At 46.4% G+C, this 13,747-nt stretch overlaps 1 protein-coding gene across 4 annotated transcripts in view; it reads right to left on the bottom strand.

Moving 5' to 3' along the window:
• The window catches only part of LOC122382505, a 62,269-nt gene that overhangs the window by 28,164 nt on the left and 20,358 nt on the right, over positions 1-13,747 (bottom strand). Inside the window, exon 1 of one of the 4 annotated variants that reach the window (XM_043367909.1) lies at positions 5,387-5,681. The exons of 2 other annotated variants lie outside the window; for them this stretch is intronic. The gene's annotated coding sequence lies outside the window, so the exon portion shown is untranslated. Of the gene's footprint in view, positions 1-5,386; positions 5,682-13,747 lie in introns of those variants that run through there. One more of the 4 variants, XM_043367911.1, reaches the window with a different exon arrangement.

The raw sequence follows: 13,747 nt of genomic DNA, 5'->3' as shown, positions 1-13,747 counted from the left end.
GGTCTCTAGGTTCCAGGTCCCGCCCATGCCGGTCTGTTACGGCCCCACACTGACCTCTAAGGGCCCATGCTGGCCTGTAAGGACCCGCATTAGCCTCTGAGGGCCTTGCACTGGATTCTGAAGACCCGATGCTGGCCTCTGAGGCCCATCTTGGTTTTTGAGGGCCTTCTGCTGGCCTCTGGGGTCCAACACCGGCCCATGCCGGCATTTTAGGGTCCCACACTGACCTCTGAGGGCCCATGCTGGCCTGTAAGGGCCCACATTAGCCTCTGGCCCAATTCGGCATCTAAATGTCTCATCCTGCCCTTTGCAGGCCCTGTACTGGTCTCTGAGGGCCTCAACCCTCACCGGCCGATGGGGGGGGGGGAGGGTGCCGCCCCTCCATAGTTTTTTTTTTCGCGATTGCTCCGAACACGCCGGTGATAGAGAGCTGAAGCTTGGCATACCTGACCTTTGAATCAAGCCGGATCTTTTGACACCAACCGCATTTTCGGGTCAGATCAGGTCACTGACCCATGAGGTCATAAGTGAACCTCTGCACGGTCTTCAGATGTCGCAACTTCGCAACGCCCTCACTGCCAGAGGAGATTTCACAGGGAAATGAACCTTGGAGGACCTAGTATCCATTAGGAGTCTCACAACTTGTACATCTCGGATTTTTCCTAAGGTCATTTTCGTGACCTCACCATTAGGTATAAGTCAATGGGGATAAACTGAAAAAACTTTTTTCAGTTTATGGGGATAAACCAGAAAACTTTTTCTGGCGCCGTAAACGATCTTCAACTATCTCAAGTACACTGAATCTTTCATGCACTCCTTGCAAGGTTCGATGCGTCACTTTTGCAATGTTGACCTTGCGCGACGTCATTTATGAAGTTATAAGGGTCATATAAGTTTGTCGTCAATAACTACCGATCAAATTGAGCTAGCGAGTCGGGGAAGCCATCAATAGACTCAGGAAGACCTGCCGAATCGAATGATATGCGACATGACCTTCTTCGACCAATTTCGTGACCTGGGGGCGCTGACCTGACCGTGACCCGTGGTCAACACCCTCAGTTTACCTCACCCAAACAAAAAGTACATCATTCGACGCGCCTGAGAGAGGCAAACACGATGCTGGCAAAATCGCGGCTCTGCGGCCGTTTTTTTTTGCGAAGTTATTCACCAAAAACGGAACCGTGCCTTGAGGCACTTGACCTGACCTCAGAGGTCACCGGTTGACCTAGAACCTTAAAATCGGGTATCGATCTCTGCGTCTTGTAACGGCGCACACGCTCGTTTTTCCGCGACGCGCTAGCTCAACCTGGGGCGCAACGGCGAGGGGGGTCGTACCCGCCTCCCGCCCCCTCGGCTGGCGCGTATGTAGAAAACCTATAGGTCCGGTCCGGCGAGGGTTAAACTGGCCTCTGATGGCCCAGACCGACCTCTAAAAGTCCCACACCGGCCTCTGATAGTCAATCAGCCCAGTTGCAGTGGTCGCTGATATAAAACCTCTTAAAAACGTTATAGGTCTGTCTGGCTGAGCCTAGCTGGGCCGTTCATGCTGATTTTTATAGGTATATTGAAAAGACTCGCTTTAGTGCACGTTTCACGCTTGCTCGTAATGAAAAAGTTGCTGGATGCCTCTGGAATTTGCATGGGTGCCAACGGCTGCGGAGGACAGGGGAACGCGTCCATCAATTTGAGTTTATGGACGGGAGTCTCCCTGAAATTTTAACCCATTTTGTTTTTGTTTTTGTCTCGATTTTTTTATCTCTGATCATGTTTGCGAAAACAAAGTGGCCGAAATCCGAGGAGAAATCGGATTTTGGGGGTAGGTTAGGTTTTGGACCTCTGGGACCTTGGCCCCCCCACTTTCGAAAACGTTCCTACGCCTATGGATGCTTCCATACAAATTCACAACATCTATGCTGAAGAATATAGATCCCTCGGGGAGCCCCTGTCAACAATGTTACCACATGTTTGAACGTTTGAAACCACGAAAAGCTTGCAAACGCGCGGCTAATGCGAGCCGACATACGCCGAAACGCGATTTCGGCCAAATATGGTCACAGAAAAGAGGTCACAGGTCAAAGGTCATTGGGGTCAGGGTCATGAAATTTTCAGGGTAGGTGTAAAATTGATCAATGCGAGGGTAGGGGCGTTCCACGACAAATCGACAAGTGCCCTGCACCCTCATATTTTATTTTTTGCTTGAAATTGGTCTAATGGGTTGTGATGGGCGGGGAAGCCAGCTGTGGCAAGGATTTTTTTCTTCGAACAACGGTTTCCGAGATATAGCCTCGGGCAATTCCTGGATATCGCGCTGCAGCCCTATGTTTGGCGGCCTATAACTAAGAAACTATTGGTTTTCTACGATAAAAACTTTATATGGATCAACTCACAATCAACCAACAAACATTTTGGCTATCTCGGATTTTCAATTTTTGAAAATTTTGGTCACGTGACCGTTTGTCCTATTTTTCGAAGAGTGACCTTGATATTTTCCCCACTGAAAGTTGCAATTTTGTCTGATGACGATTAAAGCCTTATCAATTGTCATTCATATGCGATAATAAAAAAGTGGTTATCGCCCTGCGTTGACCTCAGGTCAGGTCATTTTTATGACCTGTCCATTATTACGAGCGGGAGCGACAGTGAGATCTCGAGAATAAAGCAAGATAGCGACAAGCGGTAAACGGTAAAGGGTACAGACGGATAAGGTCTATAATTTTTACTAAGGTCATTTTCAGGTCAGGTCAAAGATGACGTCACAGGAGCAAAAAGAAAGTCAAAATAGCGGCACTATTCATATATATGAAGTTTTTCTCGAATAACTTTCAAGGTATCCCAGCTAGGAACAAACTAATAGCACCATCGTTATCCTCTCGTCGATCCGCATCGAAACATATATATGTTGACCTCAAAAGGTCGAAAGGTCAAAAGTTGACCTTAGATCACGTGACCTAAGGTCAACTTTTGACCTTTCGACCTTTCGAGGTCAACATACATATGCTTTGATGCGGATCGACGAGAGGATCACGATTGTACTATTAGTTTGTTCCTAGCTGGGATACCTTGACAATTATTCGAGAAAAAAACTTAATATAAGTAGTGCCGCTATTTTGACTTCCTTTTTGCTCCTGTGACGTCATCTTTGACCTGACCTGCAAATGACCTGAGTAAAAATTATAGACCTTGTCCGTGTGTACCCTGTACCGCTTACCGTTTGTCGCTATCTTGCTTTGTTCTCGAGATCTCGCTGACGCTCCCGCTCGTAATAATGGAGAGGTCATAAAAATGACGTGACCTGAGGTCAACGCAGGGCGATAACCACTTTTTTATCATCGCATATGAATGACAATTGATAAGGCTTTAATCGTCATCAGATAAAACTTTAACTTTCAGTGGGGAAAACATCAAGGTCACTCTTCGAAAAATAGGTCAAAAGGTCACGTGATGAAAATTTTCAAAAATTGAAAATATGAGATAGCCAAAATGTTTGCTGGCTGATTGTGAGTTAAACCATATTAAGTTTTTATCATAGAAAACCAATAGTTTCTGAGTTATAAGCCGCCAAACATAGGGTTGCAGCGTGACCTCCAGGAATTGCCCGAGGCTATATCTCGGAAACCGTTGTTCGAAGAAAAAAATCCCTGCCACAGCTGGCTTCCCCGCCCATAACAACCCCTTACACCAGTTTTCAACGAAGAATAAAATATGAGGGTGCAAATTTAATTTTTTATTTGTCGATTTGTCGTGGAACTCGTGGTACTGAAAGTTTCGTCGCGATCGGCCGCTTTTTACGCGAGTTATTCGCGAAAAACCTTAGGGAGGGTTGCATCACCCCCCCCCCCCCTGTGCCGGTAAGGGTTAATTAGATCAAAAGTTATAAGCGAAAAACTTTTGACCTGTTTTAGCGAAATGGCAGCACGCTCGTTTTTCCGCGAAGCTCTAGCTCGATCGGGAGCCAAACGGCAAGGGGGGTCCAACGTCCCCCCCCCCCCCCATACGTTCGCGGCTGGCAAAACATCAATGCGAGCGAGGGTTAAATCCCGGTCCTGGAGACGCCTCTGCGCAAGCTAGGAACTCAAAAATTTGACACGTTGTTCCCAATGAACAGTTGGGAAAAGTCACGATTTCGAAACCCTAGCTTAAGTGGTTTTCGTGGTTTTCTGTCGAGAGCAAAAGAGGAGTACAGGTGCCCCCCCCCCCCCACCCCCACCAGTGTCCAGCATTAGGGTTAAAGTAATGACCTGAGCAGAACTGGTGGTTGCCGTAGATCAGGATATCGGATCCGTATCGTGGAGCTGAATACTTAAGATGTTTTCACCGCTCTACCATGCCTATAAAAAGTTATTGTCGAAAAACTGTTAGGGAGCCTTCATGACCCGAAATGACTTCAGATATATAACAACAAAAGAGGGGTCACGGGGACAATTTTCCATCCGTCCTCAGGACAAACCTATCCGCATTCCTCCTCACGCTTCGCTCCCTGGTCTGATGCCTGGTGGTCACCCCCACCGTGACCGGACAACCGGTGGTTGAGGTCGGATCCATTCCAGGACCCGTTAAAACCCTCTCCGGGGTGACCGTTTGAGAGGCGGGCGGACTGTCCCAACGGGGCAATCCGGTCCCAACGGGACGGTCCCGCTTCCGCGGATCACTGCTCGGGGTTACATGAGCAGAGTTAATACGCATTACAAACGGACTACAATGGTGAGCGAATAGGAAAATCCGTTCCTGATACGCATTTACTTGCTCATGTAACCCCGGTAACTGTCGGTGACCCGCACGGTCCAGTGTCTAGGTTCACCCTAGGTGACGGCTGCTCCAGAATCTGCTTAGTGCAGTGCTTATAGCATCTGTAAAGTATATTTGCAATGTAAAGGCCTGGAAAGCGCAATGGATTGTTTCGGCCAAGATAAAAATTTCTCCGTCAAGAAAATTTCAATCATGATATGGGCTCTCAGAAGGTGGACGTTCGGGGAGGTAAATAAAGGGCACGTATTTTGAGACTAACACAAATTGCAACACAAATTGTGACACTTTTTAATACATAATAATACCTATTGTTCCAAATTCTTGTAGATTGTTAATTATTATTTATTAGATTATGTAAGCCATACGTTTTTAAACTTGTATTGCTATTTTTTGTAATTCAGAGACGCTCACAGAGCTGTGTGCCCCGCGGCCACCACCTCTTCCAATCTAACACCTTTCAGAAATGTCCGGAGGCGGAGCTAGAGTCGCAGTTAGAGTCGTTTTTAAGCCTGAGCCGGAGTTGGAGTCACCAAAAAAATCAATCGACCCCGCAGCCCTGGTTTTAAGAGCAACACATTCCGCATTCAAAGTTTTAAGTTCAAACATTCTTATTGAAATTCGCTTCCTTGGCATCACTCACCTCACCCGCACCGCGTGGTTTTCTGTCTACCGTCGGGCGTCGGCCCCCTTCAGCCGAGGAGCCAAAGTAGCAGCATTGATCAGAGCCTCACTCTTTAGCCCAACCTCCCAGCACTTACACTACACTCATAAGTCCGACACACATCGATAACCACGAAAATATGATGTTTTCCTATCATCACCACGTACAAGCACACTGCTCACAATGTTTTCCATTATACCATTTTGGCGCACGGACTGGCGCTCTTGCCGCGCCGTCAGCTGATTGCGCGCGCTGACGGAGACTCGTAGCGCCGACTGGCGGCCAGCGGCCGAAACACAGCCGAACTCTCAGACATGACGTCACGAGCGCGCACAGCGGCGGCGACGCTAGAGCCACCGCCCTGAGGCCCGGCGGCACTCAGCGACAGACAAGGCGGCGAAACGACATGAAAGACCGAGACGACGCCACTGAGTGGCCGGGGTTCATTTTGAGCATGCAGAATGAATAAAATGTATTAAGAATCTCACTGAACAGGCATTTTGAAAATTAAATGCTTTCTGTGACTCGTGATTTCTACATGTTTCACTTTCATCAACACAGTTTAGCACCACTGGCGGTCCCAGGGGGGGGGGGGGGGGCACGGGGGCCATGCCCCCCCCCCCTTTGGTGCTGAAAGGTGGGGCCATACTATCTTTTGGCCCCACCTTTCAGATCGAACAAAAGTCCTAGAAAAGCTTTTCGTATGTTTCATTTTCTTTCTTGCGCCATCAAAGGACGTAAATTTCACTCATGAGGGCTCAGTTTCGCATTCTGTCAATTTGGTGGTCAGCGTGGCTGGCACCGGTTCACGAGTATGGCCGGATCTTATATGGAATATCAGCGTGGGTTTACTTGAGGCTCTCGTAGGCCCAGCAATGGCTGGCATTAGACCCTCTTCGGCAGTGGTGGGTGGGCCCTGCTAAAGGAGATTGGCTCTAAGACACTAAAGTAAGACCTCATGGGTTGGTGCTGTGCACCTCAGAAGCCCGGTGGTGACGCCGTATGCCGGCTTGGTTTCTTAAGGATTAGCGTGGGAACTCCGGGGCCTGCATAGAGTTTGCATGAGCTAGTATGTAATCTCAGAGGCATGTGTGTAATGTGTACAGTCTGTCTTAAAAGTACCGCGCAAAGTAACGGTGGATCCATTAAGCCTGACCGAGGAAGGGCCTGCTAAACTTGAGTCACCAAAGCAATTGACATTCTCGTCCATTCCCCAGGTCAATTGGTTCGGTGACTTTCAAATTATAGCAGGCCCTTCCTCGGTCAGGCTTGATGGATCCACCGTCACTTTGCGCGGTACTTTTAAGACAGACTGTACACAGTGGCGGTCGCGGGGGGGCATCAGGGCCATGCCCCCCCCCCCAAGGTCAATAAAGGGGGCCATCATATCATTTGCCCCCCCCCCCTCAAACAACCAATGGGCCCCCATATAGGTGTATGGGGCCCTGGCAATTATTCGATCGTCACGAAGCTCAAAAAAAACCACGCCCAGCTATTAATATAGCTCCCACACCGGTCTTTGAGCGTCCTACACTGACCTCTGAGGGAACTTCAGTGGCGGTCAAGTGCCCACGTTGACCGCTAAGAGCCTACATCAACCTCTGAGGCCCCACATCTGGCCTATGAGGGCCCCTAACAGGCCTCAGGGGTCCCAACCGGCGTCTGAGGGTCTCACACCGGTCTCTGGTGGCCTTATTTCTGTCTGTGGGGTCCCAAGACGAACCTTAAGGTGCCAATGAGGGCCCCGCACTGGCTGCTGAAGACCCGATGCCGGCCTCTAAGGGCCTGCATTGGCATTTGAGGAGGGCCCATCTTGGCCTTTGAGGGCCCTCTGCTGGCCTCTGGGGTCCAACGACGGCTCATGCCGGTCTTTTAGGGCCCCACGCTGACCTCTGAGGGCCCATGTTGGCCTGTAATAACCCACATTGGACGCCATTTAATTGCGTCCCAGAAAAGCTATTTCTGGCACCTAAAAGCTGACTCGCCCCAAAATTGGTCCTCAGCACCTATTTGGTGGATACCAGCACCAATCATGGAAAATGACCTTAATTAGCTGTTTCTGGCACCTATTCATCGGTACGCCTTACTCTTTTCTCTGAATCTGGCACCTAAATGCTGAGCGTAGCACCAATCTAGTAGAAAAATGAACTACTGGCTGGTAGAATCATGTTGTTCTGGTATAATGACCCCTGGAGTCTAGCCTAAAGGTTGCCAGTGCAGCTACACTCTAAGACAGCCCCGTAGTGATCTCAGCATTGTGTATGACGTTTAAGTAAGCAAATAATATTGATTTGTTTGAAAAATCAATGTCATTTAAATATTTAAAAGCATTTATTTGTAATGCTTAAAGGGAAACATTTTAAGAGTAATTGTCTCGATTTTGACCATTAAAACGGGTATTGTATTTTTTGACGTCATCAAATAGCTCCAAAAAAGAAATGTAATGTTTTCATTCCGTTCAAGGCCGCTGAAGAAACGCGGGATCTTGCGTGGGACAGGGACATTGTCCGTTGTTGTTTGCCGCGCAGAGTTGTGCCGTGGTTGTGCCTTTTTCATCCGTCTCTTACTTATGTCATATGTGTGCATGAAGCTTTGATTTTGTTTTTGGTTATTGTGTGGCCGGTCAGTCAAACGCCCCTGTAGAAACCGGATGCTGCGTTTGATCGAGATGGAGTCAGACTGATTGCAGAAAGCTAATAATATTGAAAAGAGGGCCGGTTGCGGGGCATGTCTGTTCAGAGTTAACATTTTGCTTTACTCCAGTTTATGACCTGAGAGCCTGGCTGGAAGTGACGGATCCAAACTTTTCACGTTAAAATGGCTGAGGGTGCAATAATCTCTAGTCTCTACATAGCAGGCTGGTATAGGAGCGTCTTGCTATGCTGCACCATAGCTGGCTAGTGATTCTCTTTTGGCTAGAAATGGCATTAATCATTATCTCCACTGGCGAAAATGGCACTTGACATCACCGAATGCAACGTTCATGTTTGTTAGGATACATAAAATCAGGAAGATTACGCGAATTAGGTAGGCAAACGTGGAATAAAATAGGTGCTGGATGTTTTGGTTTTGGTGCTGAATCAGCAAACAGCAAATACGGAGTTCAACTAGACGATCTGGCAACTTTAGGCTGTGTGGAAGCAATTAGGTGCCAGATTCAGATATTAGGGTCGAATAAGCATTTTGGGGCTGATCAGCAATTAGGTGCCAGAAACAGCTTTTTAGGGACCAGAAACAAATATTCCCCACCCACATTAGCCTCTGAGAGCCCAACTCGGTCACTGATTGTCTCAAACTACTGGCCTTTGTAGTTTGCAGGCCCTGTACTGGTCTCTGAGGGCCCTAAACTGGCCTCTACGTGAAAACATATATGGGTGGGTTTCTGAAGATCAGAGGGCTCACGCAGTCTCCGGCACAGCCTTACGTTGGTCCTGATCGAGATTACTTTGCGTCCTGATGGTCCGGCGCAGATTCCCTCATATTTCGACGTCGGGCGGGACCCCATGAGCCGGTGTGGGTCCTGGGGCTGGCAGAGACCGATGAAGTCCTTAGGGCTCAGGGCCAGTCTTTTTAGCAGTAAGACTAGGCAGGTTGAGTGAGCCCCAATAGAGCCGCTGCGAAGCCCCGCAGGAGTCGCGCGCGGCCCTCAGATGCCAATTTTGAAAGCTCGGAACCTGTGGGGGGTCTCCAGAGGTCGGTCGGTGTACCTACTCTCTCCCGCCGCCACACAACTAGGTATGTTACCTATATGAGTAAATGTCATAGTCTGAAAATGCTCTCTGGGTTTCACATGCTTGTTCAAAGCAAGAGGTATCTGTACTTTTCCGAATTGTTTTATAGTGGTAAGGTCATGAATCCGCGTGCCTGACCTTCCAGTATACCTATGCTACACCGATCCGTCGTCATGGTGCAGTGGGCCGACCGGTGGAAGCACCGTGGGACGGGAAATGGAACTGGTGATTTTGCCTTAAATTGAGCTTAAAAATTTCACGCAAGAATCAGATGGATGAAGCATAAGTAATGCCAACTGCGCGGCACCTCGTGGACTTAAAAAATTAGCCGATCACCCCCCCCCCCCTCCCGGTGACGGATAAATGTTATGTCCCGCGAGTGTGACTTTGGCCCCCCTTTTGCTAGCGGCTGCGACCGCCAGTGTTTAGCACGGTCTCATTTTGCAAAATGCATGCGAGTTAAACGCGTTCACCATAATATGTTGAGTGCTTGAGCAAGGAGCATAATACAAGCGTAATACACAAGTTTTAATGACCGGATCTCCTTGAAATTACCAAAATTACCAAAACATAGTTAGATCAGAAGAAGGTCCGTGACCGAAAATTCATCACTTTTTTGTATCTTATCGAATAGCAACGAATACCAACGAATAAATATTTAGCTTTTTCGATTTTGGTAATTTCAAGGAGATCCGGTCGTTAAAACTTGTGTATTGCGTTCACCATAACTTTGAATTACCGATAAGTTGCCAATGCCAGAAATTGTCCAAGCACTTAAAAAGACTCATGGGTGTGGTGTCACTTTGTATAGGCTTAGTAAGGCCCGAGCCCTACCAGTAGTTTCAGAATTTCAACATTTACCCTATGGCGCTGCATTGTAAGAATGGTTTTGCTATGCTAAAATTAGCCATTAGAGCCCCACCAATAAATTTATGGAAGTGACGCCCGTGTACCGCTGGTACTTACAAAGGAGGTACTTGCGCTACTGGCACTTCATGAAGAGGGCGAGGCATAACACGAGTTTTGAACGGGGTCGGGACATGCTTAGCAGTAGCATGTGAAATAAAGCTGAGAATTGAGATAGTCCATTTCATTTCATAGGCGTCGGGATATAGAGCTGTGATGATATGGAATAGGTACGCACATCACCTAAATTTGAAAATATTACACGGACATAATATCATGCAGCATATTTCATCATCTCTATAATCGCTTTGGTTCTAAGAAACACGTAACGGCCATTGTCTACGCACTTGTAGGTAAACATTTATCTAAAATTAGCGCCAATACCGGCCGTGCAATACTTCCAGCATGCGGAATACGGTCATGTACGAAGAACCCGATTTTAAAGTTGGTGCGGGCGGAAACAATATATTAATTGTTATCACTATCTCTCCCACAACATATTAGATGTGAATGTGACACTTACTCGTATCTACCATATTTTCCCCTGGGTTCAGATGAGAAATTTTTATTATTAAGAGTGGAAAAGTTAGTGTGGAGTTTTCCATACTGCACTGACCACAAATAAAGTCATGATTACAGCTAGCAATAGCTTCTAGTAGACTGTGCGATTATTACGGCAGCAGTCAGCGACTCACGACATATTTTCGCAATACACAAGCAAGTAGGTAAATGATGCATGATAGTGACCTTCAGGCTTCAAATAAACATTAAAACCTCCTTAAAGGGACCCTCCCACCTTCAAAAAAGTTAATGAATTGGCATGAAAGTGATGTCGCTCGGTTCAGAAAGAGCAAAAACGAATATCTACCAAATTTCATCGAAAAATATTCACCGGTTTTCAAGATATTAGACTTTTACTTTTGTTTACTTTTTGGGGTCTCCGCTGTTCCTAGCGACTTTATTTGAAAGTGCGGCATTTGTTGCGCGCAAAGCAGCATATACCACCGCGTGCTACAAAACGTTTTAGTCAAACATTTAACGGACGTTCGAAAGCCTGATGACGTCATCAGATTCCCGTAATGGTTAAGAGATAGGGACCACGCTGGTCCCACCCTGCAAGTAAAGGGAAGAAATTTCTTGAACACCATAAAGCTGCGGGGGTTGCGACCAGGATAAATGGTGGTTTCTGAGCCTGGCCGCAAACTTGGCTATCTCAACTCAAAACTAATGTTAAGGTGGGAGGGTCCCTTTAAGTTTAGGTAAATGTGCGATAAATTACATCCGTTTCGGAATTCGTCATCCTGCGCACACTTTCTCCTTTTTAGTTTTAATGGGAAAAAAGTTTTTGTCTTTGTTATGGGAATTATTGACACGTGAATATTAATTTATTTTCCTTTCGGTTCTTTCTCAAAAGAAAACTTTCTTTTCAGGCTAAAACAGACTCTACTGCAGTCAGGAAATCGCATGCGAGTCTATTCAAATACATTATAATTCTGCCCGCATCAATCGCATGCGGGAGGTGCGTGCGATTGATGCGAGAGTGCTCAATAGGCTCTCACATGCGATTTCCTGATTGCAGAAAGAGTCTGTTTCAGACTTTAGAGGAATATATGCGAATACACTTAAGTTGTCGAAAAAAAATCGCATTCAGTACTTATTTAGAAATATCAAAATATAAGCGTAGCAAAGAAGATCATTTTTATGCATATATTGTAGCATTTAGTTACGTGTTGCTGAGTAGTATGAAACTACAGCGTTACGTTTGAAATATTTGGTAGCTAGTGCTACTAGATTCGTGAAAAGGAATTCATTTTTGACATCACGAACACGAAGTCGTAAAAAGCCGAATTCCTCACAAACTGGAAGCCTTCAGTTAAAATTGGCAAATATCCGTCACTGATGCTTTCAGGCATAGAGACACACTTTTGAGCTGATTCAACGACTTTTTTCCAGATGGCATATAGTCCACTTTAATTGTGCATGAGGAATTAATTAAACGTATGTCTTTACCTTCAATATAGAATGCGGAGTGGAGATAACACTTTTGTTCACGCGGTCAAAACTGCTATCCCAGACTCAAGTTGCAAGATAATTTGATAATTACATAAGGCCTGTACACATTCAGCTGTTGTGCTGTTGTCAGCTGAAATAGGCTCCGCCCACCGCTTCTGGCTGACGGAACTGTATACATTTGGCTGATGAGAAATGTCAGCACTGGCTGACTGTTTACAAATATGGCGTTGTAAACAAATATTTCGTCTCATCTTCATGTTCTTTATTAATACAATACTTAAGCAGTTAGACATATTATCAAAAATTTACTGACAATGTGCGAAAGTAATAAGTATTTTTCTTGTATCGACAATTAATTATGAAACCAAATATATGTGAATAGCGCCAACATGGTGTCCAAATTTCATTTATCTGCAGTGCTCAATAAAAATCTGGCACGTGATTTGCTTTCATGCGCCACTACCAGTGTCTAAATGCGTCATTTATGGCTTTTGCTGACGGCTCGGCATCTCTGCACTTGCTTTCTCGTAGCAGCACAGCCCGTCAGCCCATGCTGCCGGCAGCAGAGAGGTGACGTCATGTTGCATGTGCAACATAACGTCATAAATTTTTCAGCCAATAGTGTGAGTGATTCTCGGCTGACAACAGCACAGCAGCTGAATGTGTACAGGCCTATATAGTTCTTTTTTTTTAAGTTCGACCCTCACTGTAATCGTCTCTTTGAACACAGCACGAGAATCGCTGGCTGAATTACTGAGAAAACTAGCTGGCGCACATTGATTTCACAGACGAGTAATTTTACTCAAAATTATTTCTCCCTGGCTCTTATTTTCCAGACTGCGAACTCGTATTTGCCTTTATATACAATCCCACAGGGATAGACGTCTTGTCAGAAATTATAAATGAACTGATCAATAGATTGCACGGCGTTTAACAGAACGGTATATCATCGGTGTTAAAAAATCTTATTTGGAAAATATTATTCATGTCTCCAGTACAATGTGCGCTAACCAGTTTTCTAAGTAATTCAGCTAGCAATGCTCGTGCTATACTCAAAAAGATGTTTACAGCGAGGGTCGAACTTAGAAAAAACGAACTATATGTCCCGCGCTACACATGAGTGCAAAACGCTCCTTCTGTCTTAAATCCCACATAGGCCCGGGCAGCGCTTGTCGAACAGCACTGCGGATCCGAAGGTTGGGACTTGAGTTGTGAAAAACCGCCCGCCCGCCGCCAAACGCAAAACCGCAAAACGCAAACGCAAACTTCGCAAAAAAACAATCGCCCGCCCGCCGAAAACCGCAGAAAAAAAACGCCGCAAAAAAACGCCCGTCCGCCGCAAAACGCAAACACAGCCGCCGCAAAAAAAAAACCGCATCGCCCGCCGCCAACCGCGCAACGCCGCAAAAAACGGCCGGCCGCCGGCAACCGCAAAACGCCGCAAAAAAACGGCCGGCCACCGCAAACCGCAAAACGCCGCTAAAAACGGCCATCCGCCACAAACCACAAAACGCCGCAAAAAAAAAACGTAAATCCCACATAACCCGCTCTCTCAAATTTTTGTCAATATCTTCACAAAACTCCCAGTTACCTTTCAAAAGTCAATTCTACATAGAAATGCTGACGAAAGACGTTGTTATTGCTCGGTCGGAAATCACGTAGGTAAATTGGCGTTATGTTCCACAATTTC

The sequence above is a fragment of the Amphibalanus amphitrite genome, unplaced genomic scaffold (genome assembly GCF_019059575.1).
Source record: "Amphibalanus amphitrite isolate SeventyFive unplaced genomic scaffold, NRLGWU_Aamphi_draft 000141F_arrow, whole genome shotgun sequence".
Classification (NCBI taxonomy): domain Eukaryota; kingdom Metazoa; phylum Arthropoda; class Thecostraca; order Balanomorpha; family Balanidae; genus Amphibalanus; species Amphibalanus amphitrite.
This window is presented reverse-complemented; position numbering and strand designations above follow the sequence as displayed.